Source organism: Hetaerina americana, unplaced genomic scaffold (assembly GCF_022747635.1).
Source record: "Hetaerina americana unplaced genomic scaffold, ioHetAmer1.1.p SCAF_33, whole genome shotgun sequence".
Taxonomy (NCBI): Eukaryota; Metazoa; Arthropoda; class Insecta; order Odonata; family Calopterygidae; genus Hetaerina; species Hetaerina americana.
The window spans coordinates 4,572,321-4,595,228 of NW_027286908.1; the positions used below are offsets into that span (position 1 = coordinate 4,572,321).

At 39.6% G+C, this 22,908-nt stretch overlaps 1 protein-coding gene across 1 annotated transcript in view; it reads left to right on the forward strand.

The window, feature by feature from the left end:
- The window catches only part of LOC139691360 (putative ferric-chelate reductase 1 homolog), a 148,378-nt gene that overhangs the window by 83,997 nt on the left and 41,473 nt on the right, over positions 1 to 22,908 (forward strand). The window contains exon 2 of the mRNA XM_071589145.1: positions 12,393 to 12,481. The gene's annotated coding sequence lies outside the window, so the exon portion shown is untranslated. The remainder of the gene's footprint in view (positions 1 to 12,392; positions 12,482 to 22,908) is intronic.

Genomic DNA, 22,908 nt, shown 5'->3' on the forward strand with positions numbered 1-22,908 from the left:
CTTAGCGAAAATCACGAAACCCGTCTTACTCGAATGGCTGCCAAATCCAAACTAATCTTTAAATCAGTCTGAAATTTGTTTCACCGTCGTTTGATAGATGGCAGCACACGATGGTAACATAAACTTCCCTCAGGAACGCCCTTTGTCGTCAAACACGGGTACTTATTGAACCACCCTCGTATTTTCGACATGAGTGTACTTGGCTTCACCCCTCCTGAATATCGATACGAGTAGACCCAGGTAGTTTTTTTTCGAAGAGATTCTTGCGTGGATTTTTTTAGTTATCATATGTGAAGACGCTTTCCTGTGATGGTTTTTCACTTCTGCACGATAGTACGACAGACAGGATGTTACCAAACTGGAAATTGTTGTCGGTGCCTTCCTGACAGAATCGAAAGAAAAAAATCAAGGCCTCCTGATGGGTTATCGGCCATAAACATATATTTTAGAACTCTTTAAAAGAGTCGTGGGAAACCGGAAGGAAGTCTCTTCTTCCTTTCCGAGGGTCAAGATTAGCTAAGGTAACTTCCTGGTCGTAATTGATGAAAATTAATCATCTCCACGTCGGCAAAAAACAAAGATCTTTAACGGTTAAAATGGGACTTTTCGGTGAGTTTGTCTGCATTATATTAATAATAAACTATTATATACTCTTATTATAGTCAATGCTCATTGTTCCCGCTTAAGGTTATAGTTTCAACGCATATAAGTGACGATAATATTAGTTTTTCTCCAGTTATAAAAAATATAGGAGAACAGAGGAGTAAGATTTCCACCACCTTTGAGGTGTGAGGGAAAACAAAAGGTGGAGGCCGAGAGAAATTCGGCAACACCGGGAAAGAATTGATTCTTACGTCACTCTTATGTATAGGTCAAGTGAACGAACGCATAGAGCGAACAGGTTTCTCGTATATTAGAGGGAACTGGACCTAGGAAATTTAGGGAATGTATGGTTTAGACGTCTCTTTCAACTCTTTCGGCACCAGCGGAATACAATAAAAAACTCCCACCCACCGTGACCGTTAAAGATTAGATTGAAATTGACACTCGACCTAGGATGCGACGCCGTATTCGGCCTTGTCGTACGAGGGTCATCCGGAAAGTAGTACCCATTCGTGAAATAAAGACACAAAAGTAAATATTAACAAACATAAAAAATTTTATTTGAAAGAGGATACTTTAAACTACTTCTCAACATAATCTCCAAGCAGATTAAGGCATTTGTCATAACGTGTGACAAGTTTCTGTATTCCTGCTGCATAGTCCTTCGCCGCCAGCTCATTGAGATACGCGAGGGACCCATCTTGCACAAATTTTTGCATAATGCAGATGGTGTTTAACAATTTCATGAACAATTGTTCGAGAAACATTGGGAAAATGCTCACAGATGCTCGTACATCACTTTTGTACGTGTTAAACTTCGATTAGTTTGAAAATATTGATCTGACGTGTTATTAAGTGATTGCCATGACTATTTAATGCAGCAATATAAATTTTTTCAACGGTATTATAGTCAATTTTATTCTAATTAATGTTGAAATAGTTAGCTATATCTTCATGTATGAAACAATGCGTAAACGCCTGAGGGGAAAAGGAATAATGTAAGGTAAGGGGTAGCCTAGGGTAAATTAGAGAAAAGGAGTTAGTATCCTGAAATAACTTTTGGACTTTGTGACTTTATTTGATGATTTTAACTGATCAGAGACATTAGGTAGATAGTGACTGTCCTTTTAAATCGATTTTAAGAGCGAAGGACCTCCTGCACGAAAGGCTGCGAGCGATGCACCCTGTCAAGCACTTCACGTTACGTTCGGCTCCATTTTGAGGTGGAAGATCATGGAAGCAAGCTAGGGAGCATCCTTATCCTGAAGGTTTGAAATGGTTACACAAAAATTACTATTGAAAAAATAACCCGATATAAAAAAGACGATTAAACTAAAAAGAAAATTTAAAATAACAAAGAAAGCAAAAAAATGGAAAGATCTGCATACATGTAAAATCAGTATCATTAAATAATTAAGGTATATGGTGTGTATAAAAAGAATCGGGGAAAGTATGGGAAAAATAGATTTACTTCAGTTATTGTCACAATCCCTAGTGCGTCGACCCCCTTTCGCCAGCGGCTTTTCCGAGACTCGAAGGTTCCCTGGTAGGAGGAAGGTCCTTAAGGGTATGCGTGCAACCTTATTTTTTAGTGGCATATAGGGTCCCATGGTGGTGTCCTTTGAGGGAGGATTTTACTTTCTGGAATAGGAAATAGCCTGCTGGTGCCAAGGCGGGACTGTAAAGGGGTTGGGGAATCGTCGGGATGCTGTTGCAGAAGGTCTTCGCTAGCAAACAGTCGACTCTGCTCTTGGTCGTCTGTCCAAAGACCTTAAGGTCGACGAGTTAAGTGCAGTTCTTTCGCATCGCCAAATTTTCAGTGATATAACTGGTGTGCTTTGTCATCTTATCAATTCTAATTCAATCTACTATCATGCGCATACTTAACTGACGGTCTGATTTCAGCACTGCCAACGCAAATGTCAGGAAAAAACTGTTACCGATACTTTTTTTACAAAACTTTTAGATACTCGGGTATATGTCGACCTCTTGCATACGAGGTCTATCCTTTCACCGAATGTTTACCTAAATATTCCGTTTTTGTACGTATCTCGTGTACAAGTTGACCGTAATTTGTTTCGTAATTATTAAATACTGCCAAGTTAATTCCAAGGTAATTAAGTTTAATTATAACTTGTGAACATTTTTCAAATGCCTCTTTTCAAGTAATTAGCGCCAATACAACTCTTTTAATGACGTTATAACGTTATAAATAATCGAAATTTATTTCAATTCATCGACGGTCTGTCGATCATTATCAACGGCACTGACTCCCGAAATATGCCGACAGTGACGCAAGTACTACTGCCAAAATTATATTGCCACAAATGTTTGCTGATAATCGCTGTATTGCATTTAGATGTAGTAATAATAGTTTTTACGATTGGAAAATTCACCTTACTGTGACTTTGTCATTATTTTTAGATATTTCGGAATGCGGCCTTAAAGAAGTTAAACTCGCATCTCCAATAAGGTCTTTTTTTCACTCGTTTCTGTAAAAAACTTTCATATACGAATATACAGGTCGATGTAAGTCGACCATTGATATATTTTTTAATTGAAATTTTGTAATTTAAGATCGACTTATACGCGATTAAATAAGGTATTTCGAAATAACGGCTAAATTAAGTCAAACTTTTACTTAACCAGAGTGGTGGTGCGAATGAAAACTTGGAACACCAAAAATCGCTCGTTCGTCGTTCTTTTGTTTAGGGTACGTATTTTTGTCGCAGTATCTGACTCTTGTGTATGTTTTTGGGTCCTATAAAACCCCATTCAAAGGACGGAATGGTTAAATATCTTGAGTTTACATTCGGAGTCGAATAAGAATTTATTTATAGCGATAATATTGATGGAAAATTGGGAGAATTACTAACTCAGTCGTGTTAGAAGGCTTTTAAAATTCCGTTTCGGAACCATAAACGTTTCGCTTTTGTTTTTCCGCTGTCGAGGCGAGTCATCATTTTCTCCTTCTCCCCCTCCTTTTCCTCGCGGGGATTGGGGGAAGGGTCGTCTCCCGCGAGTCGTTACCCCCGGCGACGGACGTGTGTGTGTATCCCCTTGTCACACTTGAGAGTGAAAGTCAGAGATGGAGGGCATGTGAGGTGTGTGCTCTCGGGTTGAATGAAAGAGAACGGAGTACTCCCCATTGTCGCGGTTTTTTTGTTTTTATTACTATATCCCCTTTGTCGTCACGCACGATAGTGTATGAACGAACGGCCCTGATCGCGGTGGACGCAAAAAAAATGTTCGTTTAACGGTAACTAGGCAACGCCAACGAGGAGAAGTGTTTTACGGCGAGTTTTTTTTCACCTCATACCTTCGTAGTCGCTTCGCGTTTTTTTATGGTGCTTTATCGATTGTGTATTGTTTTTACCGAGCGGTACTCTTCGAAGTGAAGACTAAAGCGAAGGGTTTAGAAGTTATTAGGGTTCAAGGTGTCCATTTTTGTGCCCTTTTGAAGGGGACCTCATAGGGGTTAAAGATCAGTTTCGGCGACATTCTCTACTGAAAAACAAATAAACGACGAATCTCTCGAAGTTTTGCTGAAATTGTTGAATGAACGCCTTTTGGTGGTCATTCCCTCTGAATGGTTTAGTAATAGGTTTTTCAACTTAATTTAGTCATTAAACCAAGTTATTTATTTTATGCTGCATACGTCATATATTTTGCAAAGTAGGGCAAACTAGGTTTCGTATGTTTTCGAAAAGCATTTGTGTCGGTATGATTACATAACGGTTTTTTAAATATTCAGTTTGTCTTTTGATAATTGTTTTTTAACTTTTAAAATTATTTTATCACGTTCGAGTAATAATTATATTTTTACCAATTCATACCCTTTGCATTTTGATGTTCCCCACCCACTTCCGTGATCCTCGATTTCAAGATGGCTCCGAGTATAACTTTGTCAACGCCGATGAAGTTAGTTATTTGAATATGATCCATAAAATAAATAACCAAATATATTTTACTAGCGTAACTAGATCTTTTTGATTCGAGAAATAATGTTCCGAATTCCGTGTTATTAATTAATATAATAGTAATATAATCGCGGATTAATTTCCCAGTATCGTAAGACGAAATAAGACGAACGCCAAGCGCAACACAAAATGTTGTTTACATTGTTACAGTATTCATATTATACGGGAGTAGTTTCATTTGGAAGACTTATTTATACGAAAAATAACTAAAATTTATATTAAGTTGGACGGTAGTCATAATTTTCGCAGAAAATAACTTTGTTGAACGTGCGAATGTCACGTGACTGCGGTTCTATCGCTTTCTCTCTCTGAGAGCATTGATTTCGCACTCTTTACATTTTCTTGAACTTAATGTGCGATATAGAGTCGATATATCGATTTCAATACATTCTTCTGAGGTGGAGTCTTTTGCAACTTCGACCGCAGCGCCCCTCGCCTTTCATGTAACCGACAGGAGTGTTTTAAAGGACTAATGAATGAGCGCCTTCGACTTTCTAGTCCGCGTGATCTGTGTGTATTGCACGTGAGTACGGACGTAATGAGGTTCGGAGGAGAAAACTCTTCGAGACTCTCCCATACTCCCGTCCACCCCAGCGCGAGAGGGAGAGAAACAGATGAGGCGCTTTCCCCGCAAATTGTTGGCCGCGTAGGGAAGACAGCTGACGGACGAAATGCGCATTCCACTCGCAAGAATTGCAAGTTGTTTGACTTTAAAAAGAGTTTTCGAGTCGATTCCGCGCGTGGCTCGGGTCCAGAAAACAAATGAATTCTTTGAAATGGCGGCGAAGCGTGCGGTTCGAAAGGAATTTCACCGAAGAGTGCTCGTAACGTTAACTGAGGGAGTTGGTGTAGCATTCTCCTGAAGAAAGACTTCACAGTTCTCTCTGTCAATGCCTTCGTGAAGAAAGTTCACGACCGCTAATACCATGGCAAATGAACAGTTTTTTAAGTACATCGATGGCACGTTATCAGATTTCTGTTTTAATAAATAGTAGCCCAACAGTCACTGGAAGATGCGGTAGTCCAGTGGGTAGAACATGCATCGTATGAATATTGAAATAATACTTACTGACCGTAGTCAAACGCTCTACCTACTGAAGGTCTTAGTTCGATTTTCATGCTGGACGCCTCTAGGCACCCTCTAGTAGGCTTTTCCCCCTTATTACCCCATTGATGTGTGAATTTCACACCCCGTATTGGGCTCAATATTTGGTGAGTTCTACCCTCGCCTAAATAGAACCAACAATTGAGTTAATTTGTGTTTTTTTTTGTTTTTCGGTCAAGGGATTTTTTTTCTCCAGGAAATCTCAATTTCCCCGCCAAGTTCAGCACTTCTTCGTTTGTTGTTTACCTTTCCGTCCATTTCGCCTTTTACATCTTCATCAGCAATACCTTGAGCAAACGCTTATCTTCCTTTCTCAACGACCACGTTTCTGAACTGTGCATAACTAAGCTACCTATCAACGTCCTCAATCTACCCCTTATCCTCATTTCTCGACGACCACGTTTCCGAGCCGGTCCAGATAGATCTACGCCACCTATCGTGATCTTTCCGCGTATTTCGCTTTTTTTCAAACTCCTCCGCATCCCACCGGCAAATAATTTACACTTTGTCCTAATTTCCCTACAACCACGTTTATGACCCGTACAGATACACGTTTCGCATCAAAGTCGAAAGAAATCCTTTGAGGAGGGTTGAAACACTTCGTCAGAAAATCGAGCGTCAAAATAGCTCGACACGGTTTGAAATTAAGAAGGCGCTGCTTCTTATGTCAAAATTCAGGCGCTGAATTTTTTTTTAATGGCTGACCAGAAGATGATTGATTATAAAAGAAAAGTGATTACCTCTATTTTCTCTCTCTCTCTCTCCCCTCCCCTCCTCCTCCTTTGCGTGACTTCGTTAGTCTAATCCTTTGACTCCGTACCTTAATATAAACGCGACCGGAATTCACGTGGGGTCGTTCGCTTGTCAATTTTTAATTTAATCCTTTGAAATGAATTATGTTTTTATTCTTATTTCCATATTTATTTTTGCAATAAATACCCGTTAATTCGATGTATTCCAAAACTGTGCAATTGCGAATAAAAAGATGAATTGGTACCGGACAACCAAGTGTTGATGTATGCAGTGGCATTTACGTATTTTTTTCTCCAGAGGGAAGAAAAGGTAATGGAAATTGAAAAAGACCGATTCTAATTGAAGAATATGATATCATAATTGTGTTAGTCTGGTGCATAATCACCCCGTGCCATACACCCTGGCGGTGGCTAACATGTAATGTCAAGTCAAACAAAGCTTAGGTGAAGGCATGGGGGTGTCCAGAGATGTCACCCGGTATTGAACTCGGGCCCTCCGGCTAGAATCCCAGCGCTCTACTCACTGGAATGCCATGTATTCATCTATTTTATCTTTATAATTAATAATCCAGGAAATTGCATTCCAGCACGTAGAGTTGAGTTATGGAAGGTGCCTGGAAGAATTTTCAACCGTGGTAAGCACCGGCAATTCCATGTCAATTTAGCATTGATTCAAGTTTAATTAATAACGCGACCTGACGCGAATTTTAATGAAATAATGGGAGAACAATGATTCGACAATGTGTGCGAGAAAGAGTTTCAAGACAACTATTAAATTTTGCCTGCGATTATTGAGCGAGTGCCATTTTGAAGCAAGGGTGGGGTACAACTGCTTGTTGTTGGTCACGTAATAATGGCGCGCTGCGACGCGACGGGTAAACAAGGCGACAATGGACGATAGGAGCGCGCGATTATATCTCTGGGAATCGGCATAAAAACGCCGAGGGCATTTTGTTTATTTATTTTTGTACCTTGCAAGCCACCGCTAGGGTGTGTTGTAGTGGGTGAATACACACCAGACTAATTTTTAGTCTGGGGTAAATATTCACCCCATATACATCTAAATCTACATCAATACGCTGCAAGCCACCAAAAAGGTGTGTGGCAGGGGGTGCAGCACCAGGAGGAAAGGGTAAGGGATGAGGGGGTTAGGGTTTTTCAAATGGATAGGTAAGGGGAACCTGCAAAAAAAAAAAAATATATATATATATATATATATATATATATATATATATATATATATATATATATATATATATAAATGTAATCGTATAACGATATATAACGATATATTTTGAGCTCGAAGCATGGTCGGGTATAGTATTTTTTTACCTTTTGCAAAAAAGCAAAGATATGGATGGATTGTTACGACTGATCCATCATAGTCGTCTCATTATCTTACAGCCGATTTTCTTTAAGTTATATATGTCGAGTGAAAGAACGGCATCTCCCATCCTTCTCAATCCAGCGAACTTTGAAAATCTATTCATTTATTTTCCTGGAAGATCTTCCAGTGTTCCAGGTCCGTACGAGGTCACTCTTCATGCGAAGTCGTAGACTTATCTCTTTCTTGAGCTTTTTCTCAAGGATCATCGTTTTCCCTACCCCAGGAGTGCATCTTTCGCTTACGGTACCTCTCCCTGTATTTGTGCGCGTGTGTACTCAAGTGAACGCCGACGAGAAACTATCTCGTCTTGATACGTACGTCTTTTCCTCCTTTATGTCAACTTGTTCGTGCGTTCTACAAACTTCTAGACTTTCCACAGTGACTATAATACGTAGAAGCGCTTCCTGTGGCAAACAAATTGACACATGTCCCCCGTATGTTTTGGAGAGCGGCGGTGTTGCGTACGATTGCTTGTAAATATGAACTTTCCCTAGATTCAGTCGAAAGTCAACTCTCAATTTAACGAAAGTCGGACTGGAAAACACGGGGCTATTTAGCGCGATCGGGAGGATGACTTTCAAAAGATACGTTAGCGGAAATGATGTTAAGGATAGAGATTAGAGAGAGAGAGGTCAGATTTAGGCTCCATGCAAATTTGAAGTTTTTTATTTTTAAAGTTGTCCTTCCGAAAGCTCGGTGACCTGTCTTTCCGAATGTTACGTCAGAAGTTATGAGATCAGATCGAAATTTAAAGATCTATCCTAGAAATATTCCAGTTCAGGCAGGGACACAGTTCTAATCTCCCTCGCACGCCCTTCCAGCAATTTTGCTCCCCAAGACATTGTTGACTCAGTCGAGTACTATTGGTTATTTCGTGTTCATTATAGTTTGAATTAGTTTTTGAAGAAAATTAAAAAAAGCAATTGTTAGAACAAAATTTTAATGCAAGACCATTCGTGTTTTTTACACCTTCCCAATCTCTTTTTTTTAATTTTTGAAACTATCACACCATTAAAAAACAGGGCACTGTAGTAACGTAGAATCTCGTCTCAATCAAAGGAAATGGAGATGCATTGTATTGTTATGGTATTTTTCGTTCCCTTAGAAACGGAATGTACAGGCTTTTGTTTGAGGAGAGCATTTAAATGACGTAAGAAAAAGAGGCATGACAATGCACTGAGGTAAATAGTGCTGAATAATAGCAATGGATTGAAAGAAAACGTGTATCCATATGCTACGTGTCAAATGTACCAAGCATGAAAAGTGATTAATGTACAGTGTATGACCAATTATGGAAAACAATTTTTACGATAAAAAGTCAACTCCAATGAAAGAATAAGTGCACATGCTGATAAAATACGTGATGGAGGCTTAGGTTTAAAATAAACCTAATTTAAAACTCGTTAATACAATAATATATATATATATATATATATATATATATATATATATATATATATATATAAATATATATATATATATATAATATATAGAAAAACACACACACACACACACACACATATATATATATATATATATATATATATATATATATATATATATATATATATATATATATATACATAGTATGATTTTGTGGTTTTTGCATACTGTTTTTTTCTTTTCTAAATTACGGGTGGTGTTCTAACACCCCCCCCCCAACACGCCCTTGCGGCGGCTTGGCGGGTATTGAGTGGATGTAGATAATATCTTGGAACGCGGTAATCAAGTGATTAGAGCCCTGGAATACCCTGATTGCCCTGTTTATAGATGAATTTCACGCCTCATTAAGAGCCTTAGTACCCGGACAGCCCTCCCCTATCAAACCAACTATCGAATTGATAACTTTGGTTTTCTAAAATACGGAATATCTCCTAGGTAACCCGTTCGCTGTAACAGTGGTAATGTATTTCTCGTAAATTATGACCCTTGTCGACTCTACAATAGCATAATTCAATTTTCGGCAAATCATGTTTGATCCACGATGGAATCGCATTGTTGAAGATTGGATGTTGATCATCGGTGACCTTCCACTTAACATTTGTCGTCGATTCGGTCGTGGAATTATTGAAATGGAAGTAAATCAGTCAATACTTCCATTCTATGGAATGCGTCGTTATTTGTCACGGATGGAAAGTCACGTTTTCCTTTCCTAATGATACCATAAGCCAGGTTTCAGAGGATCTCCATTCAGAGTTTCCTTCATTCACAGTTGGTTGCAGATGAATGCATTCACCTCGTATTAAATACATAATTAATTAGCTTCATTCACCTGATAGGGAAACATTACTAGCCGCGATATGATTTTATTTGTATGACCGTTCTTATTTGTTTTTGATATTTATTCTACCAGTCTTTATTACTACTGCATTGTACCCTGCAAACCACCGCTATGATGTATGGCATGGGGTGATTATACACCAGACTAATTTTGACCCAAAATACTCTTCTCCCCAACTGCGGTAGAACAATGTTATTCTACATCTACATCAATACCCTGCGAGCCACCAAAAAGGTGTGTGGCAGGGGGTGCAGCACCAGGAGGAAAGGGTAAGGGATGAGGGGGTTAGGATTTTATTCTGATCCCTTTTCGTTCGTGGAAAAAATGGCATATTAAATCTATCGGTTCTACGCTTAATCTCTCTGATTTTACTAGCATGATCTCTCTTGCCGTAGTACGTTGATGGTAATACTACATATTCAACATCACTGCTAAAGAGACATCCTTCCAATTCATATGTAAGAGATTTAATCTCGCTACGTGAGTAGTTACCAGCTCAGCTCCTCTAATAATTTTGAATACGCTGCTTTTAATTGCATTTGTCTGAAAATAGGCTAACGTATGTAAAAATTTCATCGAACGACGTCGCGTGACGTCACTTCCTCCACGACGCACTTGCCGTTCGCGTTCTCCATTTCAATGACAAATGACTGTCGACTTCGTCGAATTAAGATGACGAGCGCATAAAAAGTCGCCGCCGACAAAATAGCTGGCTGGAAATGGTCGTTGGCGTGAGCCGTCACTACCGACAGTGTTGTCTGTGGCTTCCGTCCCCGTGCAAGGCATGATGGGAAGGAAAGGGGTTAAGGCAGTGTATGGTGGGAACAATGGCATTGCAGCCCGACCACCGCAGCCTTCGCACCGCGGACTTCTTCTTTTTTCATCTCTCTCTCTCTTTCTTTCGTTTCGCCGCCCCGTTGACCTGGTTGCACCATTGTCGCAAGAGCGGTCTTCCAAGGAGTCGCCGCCGTGGCCCGGCAACTTCACCGTTTGTTTCGTCGTTGCTAATCCTCTCGTTGCGTCAAACTGTATTGGGATAATTCACATATTCATAAGTTTTCTAATGCCACCGCTTATTGTTTCGTTCTCAGACTACGAGTTCAACTTTTTACATAATGCAATCATTATTCCCATGTAGCAACTCGTTTTTGCAAATATTTTGCTCTTACGTCATCCTTAACATGCCAGTTGACTAGATTGACATTCACCGCCTTAGTTAGTTCAAGATCAATTGTCCCAGGTTTTGTTTTCTTAATTTTAGAGACGTCCCTAATCGATCTTTGCCTCGTGGCTTCCGTCGTCATGGGGGCGTCGAACATGGCCACCGGGCGCACCCATCCATATCCCCGTTGCCTGATTGTTACCTCCTCCCTTTCGAATTTGAAAGCGTTTCCAGGGGCAGTCATTTCGGTCGATGATCAATTCGGTGGTCAAGCCGGCCCTGGAGAGGAAGGTCGACTGGCAAAATAATCGAGAGACTTACTTCTCAGGAGGGCATGCGTGGATCTAAGTGGGTTAAGGTCATCCAGGTTGTCTCTTAACTGCACTTTTCGATCTGGTCATCGATGATTGATCACCTCAAGTCAATTGGTGCATCTTGAATGCCGATTTCCACGTCGAATGATCAGGTTGAATTGATTTTTCCTCGCTGTTAAACTGAAAGTGAAAACATATGATGGCCGACGAATAAAAAAAATAATAAAAAGTAAAAGACATCGCTTCACAATGCCGCTCGTATTGTCTCATTCGTAAATACGAATTAACCTACATTGATTCAAATCTGACACTTGCATAATACTTGCTTATGATAACTGGGATATTGAAAAAAATATTTTTCGAAGCGCACCTAACCTCTTTTTCATAAATTTCAAGGCCTTTTTTGAGCCCACGAGACGATAAAATTGACTTACAGACATATTTGCTGCAATTGTTGCCACAAAGTAAACAACCATTACGTTTGTGTGATATCAAGTCTTGAAGAAATAGCGGGAAAAACCTGTGGCATTGAATATGTCTTCCTCATTCTATGTCATCTCAGTTGTGTAATGACGATAAGTTTAAGTAAAATAAGACTGGTAAAACATGATAACGATTGAGGATATATAGTAAGTGCGGATGGGAACTTCCATCTGGAAAATATATATGCTCGGGTTTGCTGTTGAGTGGTAACAATGAATAAACAAATTTCGGTTTTCGATTCTTGCGTTTAGCGTATCCATTAGATTCTGTGTGAAAGACTCCATTCAACATTGTAGGTAATCGATGCGTAAAATTCACTTTCCAGGTGATTTGGATTCGCTTCACGGCTTCGAGGGGAAAATCCTACGCGACTACGTGACTCAAGGAGAAGAAAGAGCCAGTGCCGATTGAAACGTAAGTGAACCTGCCCCGCGAACACGTGCTTCGTTCGCACTTTCTCATGCTTTCCTATTTTATAACTCGATATCGGAATACATTTATGTCGGAACTTGATATGAACGGGTTTACGTTTTTAGTTTTTTGTAATTCCACCATTTGAAACAATTCCTTGTCGGTTTGGATGCTTCCTTGTTTAAATTACGTTGGATTTCTGAAAAGCCATTTTTCTAAATGGCTAATCTCAAGGGAAGAGATTTTAATTTATTATTTTCCTTCGCTTCACAGCATAATACACATCGATCCGTATAGGTCTTGAAAAGTTTTCACTTCCGAAAATTTTATCTTTTTTGAAATTATTAGTTGTGTATATATATATATATATATATATATATATATATATATTATAATTAGGTAATCTACCGGTTAAGGTAGGTTTTTGGATGGACACAGCTACTAAATTAAATAATTAAATCAAAAAAATATGTGTGACTCCTAACAAAACACAAAATCCATCATCCTACTCTATATCAGGTCCCTCTTCATCTCTGAGTACTTTCTTCCTCCCTTCATCCCGTCCAACATCCCTATCCTGTTCATTCCCTTTCCTCGTTTGCCTAACATTCTCCCCTCTATTACAGTCTTAAACATCTCACTGCCGGTCAATACCCGCTTCATCCACTTTTCCTGCCTCCATAGAATTGCTCCCAACAAACCCCTCTCTTCGCCCACCATACCAAGTACTTCCTCATTTGTTTTCTTCTCTGTCCATTTCACCTTCTCCATTCTTCTCCACACCTACATTTCAAAAGCCTCCAGTCTACGTCTATTCTCTTGCTTCAATGACCACGTTTCCGCGCCGTACGTAGCCACGCTCCACGTCTTTTCTTAACATCCTTAATCAACATCCCCGTCATCAACTCCCTCCTCCTTGTGAAAGCCTCTTTTGCCAGCGCAATTCTTCTCCTTACGTCCCTACTACTTTGACCGTGTTGTTCCAAAACACTAACGAGATACGTAAACTGTTCTACCTGCTCTAGTTAATGATCTCCTACTTAAATGTTTGATTTAACATTCTTTTATCTCAGAAACGTCATGACTTCTGTGTTTAAAGGGCAGATCAATGAAATTCTGATGATGTTTTGGCTGTGCAAATGACTTTATCCATCGTAGACACCTGATAGCGATTCCCAATTACGTCTGCGTATAAGCATTTACGACAAAATATAGTGTGTACTGATTTAGTTGGGCAACGTCGAAGATGCCAAGAAAATGCTTGTATATCGGAACAAAAATATTGTATAGTTTCTGTGATACGCAAAAAAAGGTTGAATTTTCAGATTGTAAAATATAATCATTCGCCTTGACCTGGATTCGAACCCCGGTCTCCCGTTTTCCGAACGACGATTCATTTACTTAAGCTACACGCGTGACCTTCTCCTCGGTAGATTAAACCGGATATAGCTTTTTGGATGAAATTGAGAGACCCGGTTTCGAATCCCGATTTTAGGGAGTGATTTCACTAAAGTTAAATCTGACGCAGTAAATCGAAAAAATATTTTTAGTAATTCCTATAGCACTAGTTACGCCGACTTGTCATTTTTTTCCTCGTCATTCGTGATTTAAAATCCTTAGAAATGCACCCGGATCTCTCTTCGTGATTTCGGTCGCCTTCCTAGATGAAGGACATAATCGATCGATATTCCATTCACGGGTGACTTCCGCTCTCTTGGCGAGGTTAAAGTTTGGCCAAGCTCCACAACTGCCTTCATGAAAAAAATCAGGTTTTCCGCTTCATTTCCAAGAAAAATATGACCAGGCAATGATGAAAGAATCAGAAAAATCTTATGCACGAAAAAAAATATCACGAATAGTCGAAAGAGAATGTAGACCAATTTCGATCGATGTTTGTTCTCCTAAGGCGACATCAAATTTAGAACGTTAGTAATTGGCGATATTTTTCATATAATTGAATGTAGGTTGTTAAATACGATAATAAACGCGCAGATGGTGTACTGTGTAACTTAAGTTCCCGTTTCTAAGGAAGCCTCGCGGGTTTTGGAAAAGAAATAGTATTTTTGACTTAATAAAAACGAATTGCAAATTAATATGTGTAAAAGTTATGTTTGTTTGATACGCTCTTGTTCGTTAGGTATTAGCCTTACGATTCATGTCCATGTAACAGCCCAAGGTCAACTTGCAATGGCCAGCATTCCTGGACTTATTCCAAGAAACTGCAGTAGATGTCGCAACAGTAACTTTTAACGGAATCATTCGCTAGTATGCATTTCAATGCAACGATTTCAGGGTGTAAAAATCATTCGCCTTGATCGGGATTCGAACCCTGATCCCTCATTGTCCGGCCGAGTACTTTAGCTAGTTAAGCTATCTAGGCTTCCTCTGAAATTCATTGAAATTGAAATTTTGGGGGCTTTAAAGGAACAAGATGTTGTGACAAAGTACCGTATATAACGAACAGTGCCACAGGCATTCCTAGTCGTGCGCGACGCGCCACAGTCCACGAGGTTAAAGGACTTTTAAACACTTAGGCTGTGTGTACCTTAGACAAATTCCAAAGAAACTGCGGGAGATGCCGCAACAGTAATTTTTAACGTAGTCATATGCTAATATGCTTTTCAATGCAACAATTTCAGAGTGTAAAAATCATGATGAATGATTGGAGATATTGTATGTACGATAATTCGGCTTAACTGGCTAAAGCACTCGGCCGGACATCGAGGGATCCGGGTTCGAATCCTGGTCAAGGCGAATGTTTTTTACACTCTGAAATTGTTGCATTCCTGGACTTGTTGTGCCGACTTAACTTTTTTCTTAATTTTTAATGAATGGGAATTTTACAAATTCTCTTCGGCCGTTATATATGACATTCTGGTAGCTAGCTCCCTTGGCTTGCCAACGGCGATTTTCTCGTTTGCACCTACCCGGGACTTCAACGTGTGGCAATATCCTCTCTCTACTTGTCCAAAGACCTGCGTCACGGTTTGAAGGGGATGAGTCCTTGGGAGCGGGGGGGGGGGACATAAGGCGATCCCCTGACTTGGTGAATGACAAAAGAACAACATTCCGCGCTGTGGCGCGTGCCAAAGCCTCCAATGCTCCGTCGTTGGCAGGATTCGGGAAACATTGTTGGAGCGCAAAATTTTGGAAATTTCAGCGGCGTTTTAAGATTTGTTGGCTGGAGGAAGGATGTTGGAATTCTCCTTCGCGCTCGGCCACACTAGTAAATACTCAAATGCAATGGAAATTTATTTAACGCTTATTGTGATAATAATTTCGTGATAATCACCCAAACAATTTAATTAAATAATTTAATACAATTGCAGTATGTTAAAATTCAATTAATTTTAATACAATTCAGTATGCGATGACCAATTTTTAATCCCTCATTCGCATTGTGCTTACTGCAATTATTTTATGTTAATGATTCGTAATTTCGATCACAAGCGACAAAATTCGATAAGCATAGCGACAATTCAATTTTAAATACGCAGCTGTTCTAAAGGCAAGTGGTTTTGAATGCAGCGAGCGATATTAAACTTTTTTTAGATTTTAAACTTCTTCTCGAGGTTACCAGCAACTGGTTGTTTAGATTAACATAATAATCGAAAAATACACCATTGAACAAATACAGTGCCTAATTTTTTTGAAAAGGGCAGAATTCAATGAGTAAATTTTATTATCTCAAGTTTTTAAAAAAAATGTTTTTGGCGCTATAGCAACCAGTGATGAAATTCACTGTTTGATTTTGGTCGAAGGAACTCTCTCATTACGAGTTATAATTATCAGGGACAGGTTATCATGCATTGAACAATGCACGGATGTGGCTAATACGGAATCAGTATGAAAGGTCAGGGCATTCGAATAAAAATTTGCAAAAATATGTTTCCAATTTTCAAAAATATGAATATATATTTTCCACCTTGCTCTCCTTGCTAGAAAAGGGAGAAGGTGTCGGAGGTTCTGTGCGTATGATTGAAGCCTTTCAGTGGAAAATTCGATCCCCTACGCTTCGCCAATCAAGGCGGGCGGGGAGGAGGGTATTTCGAAACTGCGTGGCAGGCAAAGGACAAGGGCAGACGCGTGACTAATGTGCGGGGGATTGAGAAGAAATGGACGCAATGGCACGCCCCACCTCTCTTGGAAGAGGGGGACCCTGCCCTCGAGAGGGTGTTGATGGTGCCTGCTGGGGATGGGGGCAGCACCATTAACAATCGACCGGGCACCATGTGCGGAATGGATGGCTGACGACTGTGTCGAAACCCGAGAGTTGGGTTGCATTCGGAAACGATGGATTGCTTCTGAATGCACCTCAGGCAATTAAGCATATGGGTGAACCCTTTGGCCAACGAAGGGTACGTTAACACACATTTTAATATTCTTTCATATATGCGTGCGTGTATATACTAAATGTACATATGTGTATATATATATATATATGTATATATGTGTATATATGTGCATATATGTGTATATATGTGCATATATATATATGTATATATGTGTATATATATGTATATATGTGTATATATATGTATATATGTGTATATATGTGTATATATATATATGTATATATGTGTATATATATATGTGTATATATATATATATACACACCCACATGTATGTATATATGTATATACATATATATACTTAGATTCATATATGTATGTATGTATATGTTTATATATATATATATAAATATATGTATATATATATATATATATAACCATAAACCCAGTAATCAACCCGAAGGTCGGTTTAGTAGGTGGTGGTAGAGTTCACCCAGTACTAAGCCCTATACGGCGTGTGAAAATTCACACATCAGGGTAGGGGGGCCAGTTCCTTTCCCTGTGCCGGTTATGGTTTCCCAGGAAGACCTGGTACCCGAAAAAATCACATAGCTTGGGTGAAGCTGCAGGTGCCCAGAGTGCCTTGCCCGGGAATCGAGCTCGGGACCCTCCGGTTAGCACTCCAACGCTCTACCCCCTGGGCTACCGCGACCCAGATATATATATACTATATATATATATATATATATATATATATATATATATATATATATATATATATATATCTGGGTCGCGGTAGCCCAGGGGGTAGAGCGTTGGAGTGCTAACCGGAGGGTATATATATATATATATATATATATATATATATATACATATATATATACATACATATATATATATATGTATATATGTATATATATAATTGGTAATCTATCAATTAGGTAGGTTTTGGATGGACGAAAGCTAACAAACAATTCTCTTGTCTCTCCCAACAGAACACCACCCGATATCCTATTCTACAGCTAAGTCCCTCTTCATTTCCATAAACATCTATTCTATTTCCGCCCCTTCCTCGTTTTCCCAACATTATCCCCTCTATCACAGTCTTCAACATCCCGCTGCCATTCAATTTGCTCTTTGCATGCATTTTTCTCCTGCCTCCTTTACATTTCTCCCGATAATCCCCTATGTTCCCCTCTCATCATACCAAACTTCCTCATATGTTTTCCTTTCTGTCCACTTCACCTTCTCCGTCATTCTCCACATTCACATTTCAAAAGCTTGCAAATCTACGCCTATCATCCTGTTTCAACGACCATGTTTCCGCGCTATTCTTAACTACGCTCCATATTAAAGTCTTCACGAGCCTTTTCTAAGCATTCTGAACCAATGTCTTCTACCTGTTCTAGTAGTCCCTGTCATCAATTCCCTCCTGCTTGTGTGAAAGCTTCTTTGCCTAACGATATTCTTCTCCATATGCTCCTACTACCATGGTCATTTTACATGTATACATAGATATATAATACTTTTCTACTGAAGAAAAAAAAATTGTCTTTCCACCAAAAGTTTCATTAGGTACGACTAATTTCAACGCATCAGCGTCATCCTCTGGAAAGATACAATGTTTTTTTTTTACCTCGGGGATAATGGATTTCCACAAAGTTACACCTTAAAACATAGAATGTAATACTTTTCTAGTTCAGGTCCGCCTATTTTTTTCTTTCGTTTCAAACGAAAACTGACAACCCGTCTTGGCTGTAATCTCCTAATGAAGCAGTGAACAAACACTCATAAATGAACGACACACACATTAGGGTAATCTATATGTACGCCGGAACAATGAATTTCATCTTGGTTGGGCTAACATCTAAACAGTGACTTGATGCGCGTAATTAGGAAATTTGAGTGGCGTTTAGCAGTCCTGACTCAACTAGAATAATGATTTCAATCAGGAAATGAATCCGCTTGCAGTCTCCTAACAGACCCGTCGTCGTGGCACAAGCTTAAGGTAGATATTCGGGCGTCGGCGAAACGTAGAAGTCTATGCATTTTAATGAACTTCGTTCGCCATATTCCTTATGATGGCCGGCGACGAGAATATAAATTTGGAACACAAACGATCGAAACCTCTGTTTTCTATCAGTCGATTAATCTCCTCTTTGAATGTCTAGAATTAATGGAAATCCTCAAAATGTGTGTCGACTTTTGCCCCAACAATAAGAGTGGAAATCGTCATTATTAATCCTCACTCCTGACGCGCCATCTTGGTTCACAAACTGTGTTCAACTTGAAGGAGATTTTGTTTGGTCTCACATCGCATGCGTGACGGCAATAAACAGCTGGGCAGAAGTACTCTTGGTCAGGGCCGGTGGTTTAAGGGCCGTTAAGAAATGAGAGAATCGATGAGGTTTCAACACGCTCACAGGGTGAACTGTTGATCCGACGTCGCCATGGGATCGGCCGTGCCTAATAATTCAGACTTGTATGTGCATTTTTTTTTCGTTTTTTATCTTTTTAATGCTTTTTTTCCACGTTTCGCTTGGGTCATCGATCCCTCTGCGTGTTCCGTGCACATGCAAAATTTATCCGTGCAATCTTCCACGAAAGTGGGGCGGAAAATTTCTGTCGTGTCTACAAAAGAAAGAGAGAGAGACTTCTGAACCGCCTTATACTTTTTATCTCTGTATAGTCCGTGTCCATTTTGAGTGGACAAACGGCGGACAACGATGGGACGGACGGGGCATTGCTGCCTCATTGATTGAGTCACGCGAACCAGAATGGAAGGAGAGCGACGGTCTAAAATCGTCCACGAGGGCGATGACACCAATGAGATATCTTTCTCTCAACGAGCCACTATACACATTTAGAAGTCCCCATTTGGTGTGTCCTTAGGTAATATACTGTGCTGTAGGTAAAACTATGTTTATATCAGCAAATTAGGCCGCGGTGGCGACTGTTACGTCCTGTTGTCGAATAATGCGTTCCTCGCCCGATGATCGACTTCGTATTGGTTGAAAGAATTCGACTTCAATTCGAATTTGTATTGTTTATCGTATGGCGATTGTTTTCATTCGTAGTTTTGTCGACGTCCAATTGTTGAGCTCGGCTGTCGTTCTTCGATGCCGGTTGTTGATCAGTTACACATCAGATTTGAATATTTTCTATTTGTACTTCTACAGGGTGCACCTCAGGATACCGTTAGGGTTTTTTGGCAGGGGGTGATCACAAAAATTAATTTTTTTTTCAATTCAATTCAAAATAATGCATATCATGTAGAGAGCGTGCTGAGTACAGGTTCATGCACTTAAGGTATCGAATCGAGATGTACGTGTACTTCTCTACGCATTCAAGAGGAATTGCTTGTGACAAGGGGGAAATTATGCTAAATGTTAGATGAGATGATGGCCACATACTAGACTACTTCGAATAAAAAAAAGAAAAAAAATACTTTTTCACCACCCTATCGCGGTCGGATACATTTATTGTGATCCCTTACCGTTCTTGGAAAAAAATGACATCTTAAATTTGTGTGTTCTGCACTTCATATCTCTCATTTTAATTGACATAATATCTCCTACCGTAGTACGATGGGGCTAATAATAAATTTTCAACATCATCATTACTAAAGAGACATCCTTCCAATTCATATGCAATGGATTTTATCTTTAATTTAACCTTCGCTCCGTGAGCGTGAATCCCAGCCTAGTTCCGCTGATAATCTTGGCACATTACATTGTTTTCCATATGAACATTTTGCAAGTAGTGAAATTGAACAGATTGACCACCGATGGAAGGGGTATATGACTTTTAAAAAAACGCATAAAACGGCAATATTAAACAACAATGATCCCCACCCTAATGCTTTTTAACTTAACACCTCCTGCCACCCGCCCTCCTGTCGGCATTGTGAATGATTTCGCATGTTTGTTGTGTTAATTAGAATTGCAATCTAGATCGATTCTCCGAAATTTTCTTTATTTTTTTCCCTAAATATCAAGTTTTCCGATGGGCGATCCTTGACTTTCCGTCGTCTTCGAATGGGACGGAATGCTTGTGGGACTGGGCTATGTCCCGTCTTGTGGTGAGACGACGTCAGACTAATCGTTCCATCCCAAGGTACCGTTTTCGTTTTCATAACCGCGACATCGACCACCCCCCCTCACCGCTCTCCCGTCATTGGCTCACCTCGGCCCGATTCTCTTATCCTTGGCGGCAATTCTTATAACCGAACTCGATGGTCAACTCTCTGCCGCGTGACCGCTAGATTCGCTTATTGGGAACGCCTGGAAATGATGGGGCTGCCCTGTAGTGAACGGATAAGGAAGGAAGTCAAGAAGTAAGGACGGGGCGTGGCGGTGGAATAATCAAAATTATATATATATATATATATATATATATATATATATACATTCAAACACGAAATCCCGCCAAACGGCGAATAAATACTCATATATACAGAAACAGATATAAGGAAAAGGGATAGGAACACATATAATATATATATATATATATATATATATATATATATATATATATATATATATTACACAAACACACACACTGACTTCTTGAGGCACCAGAACGCCCACTCTCGTGACGAATGGTATGGACCAGGGTTCCCCCGTTTCACCCGTCAGTGTTATATTATTTCACTTGCCATTTGAATTTCTACTTCACGTTAACGACTATGACTTCGTAGTCACTAGTAAAATACGTTTATTTGCCGACGATGCAGTGGTTTACCGTGATATCCGTGATCCTGAGGATAAAGCAGCCTAATCGGATGACCTAAACGCTGGTGTGACACTTGGTAATTAGACTTAAACTTAAATAAGTGTGCAATGATGAATTCCCTTCAAAACGCCTATTGCATTACGAACGCCGAAATGAAATGCGTAGACTCGATTCAATCTTAGGCGTTAACCTCACTCACGACCTCTCCTGGATGAAATATATATGCACGTGGAATGTGTGGAAAAGCTAACCAAAAAGTAGGAATTACCAGAAGAGTATTGGGTAATTATGATGAAAATACCAAAGAGAAATATTATCTTACGCTGGTTGGGCCTCATTTAGAATATGCTGCAAGTGCATGTGTGGAATCTTCACGAAGTTGAATTCGGACGGAACGGGGTTCGGACGAATTTCTATTTATTTACCACATTGGATCGCCTTCAACTTGGAGGAGCTAAAGGCGTAAAATTTTGTTATAATAAACTTAGTATGGTATCCAAAATATTAGAGCAGCTGGGCTGGGAATCACTCCGGGAGCGAAGGTTTAAATACAGATTGAAACTGTTGCATAAATTGGAAAGACGTCTCTTTAGCATTGACGATGAAAATTTATTATAACCCCCATCGTACTACAGCAGGAGAGGTCATGTTATTAAAATTAAGGAGATTAAGTGTGGAGCAAATAGATTTAAGATGTCATTTTTTCCAGGAACGAAAAGGATCACAACAACATTGCCCGACCGTGGTAGGGTCATATTCGGGTGAATTGTGTATTCATCACCCCCTGCCACGCACCATAGTGGTGGCTTGCAGGGTAGTAAAATATCAAATAATAACTGCTAATTCTTAGTCTCATTTGACACAACACCCAAGTAATTACTCGAAAATTTGATTCGTCGCATTCTTCACCGTTCTTCAATAACGGATACTTCCTTCCACCCTTCATTCCGTTCAACATCCAAATCCTATTCAGTCTTCATCGCTTCTTAATTTGTCCACCTGTCCTTCCATTTTAATTTTTCCTCACTGTGGTGAAGAATTATTCGCTCGCAAAATATATTTGCCCAATTATATACATTTGCTTGCGTGTATGGAAAACCCTGGTTACCGAAAATTATTCCCTGGAGCACGTACTCGAAAAAGTCAAGGAATTCCTTGATTGTCGGTTGGAGGAAACCCTGAAAAAATATTGGTCTGAATTGGGAATATTGCAGTCTATCTGTAATTACCTATCGATGCACTAATATATCGATTAATGAATCGATATTGTCGATTATAATTTAAATCGATTAATTAGGGCTTGCATTTCGATAAAGATTAAAACATGGCGCGAACCATGTTCCAAAGACATTCTCACCCTTTCCTCCGACATTCCCTCGCTCGGGTTTTCCCCGATCTAGATCA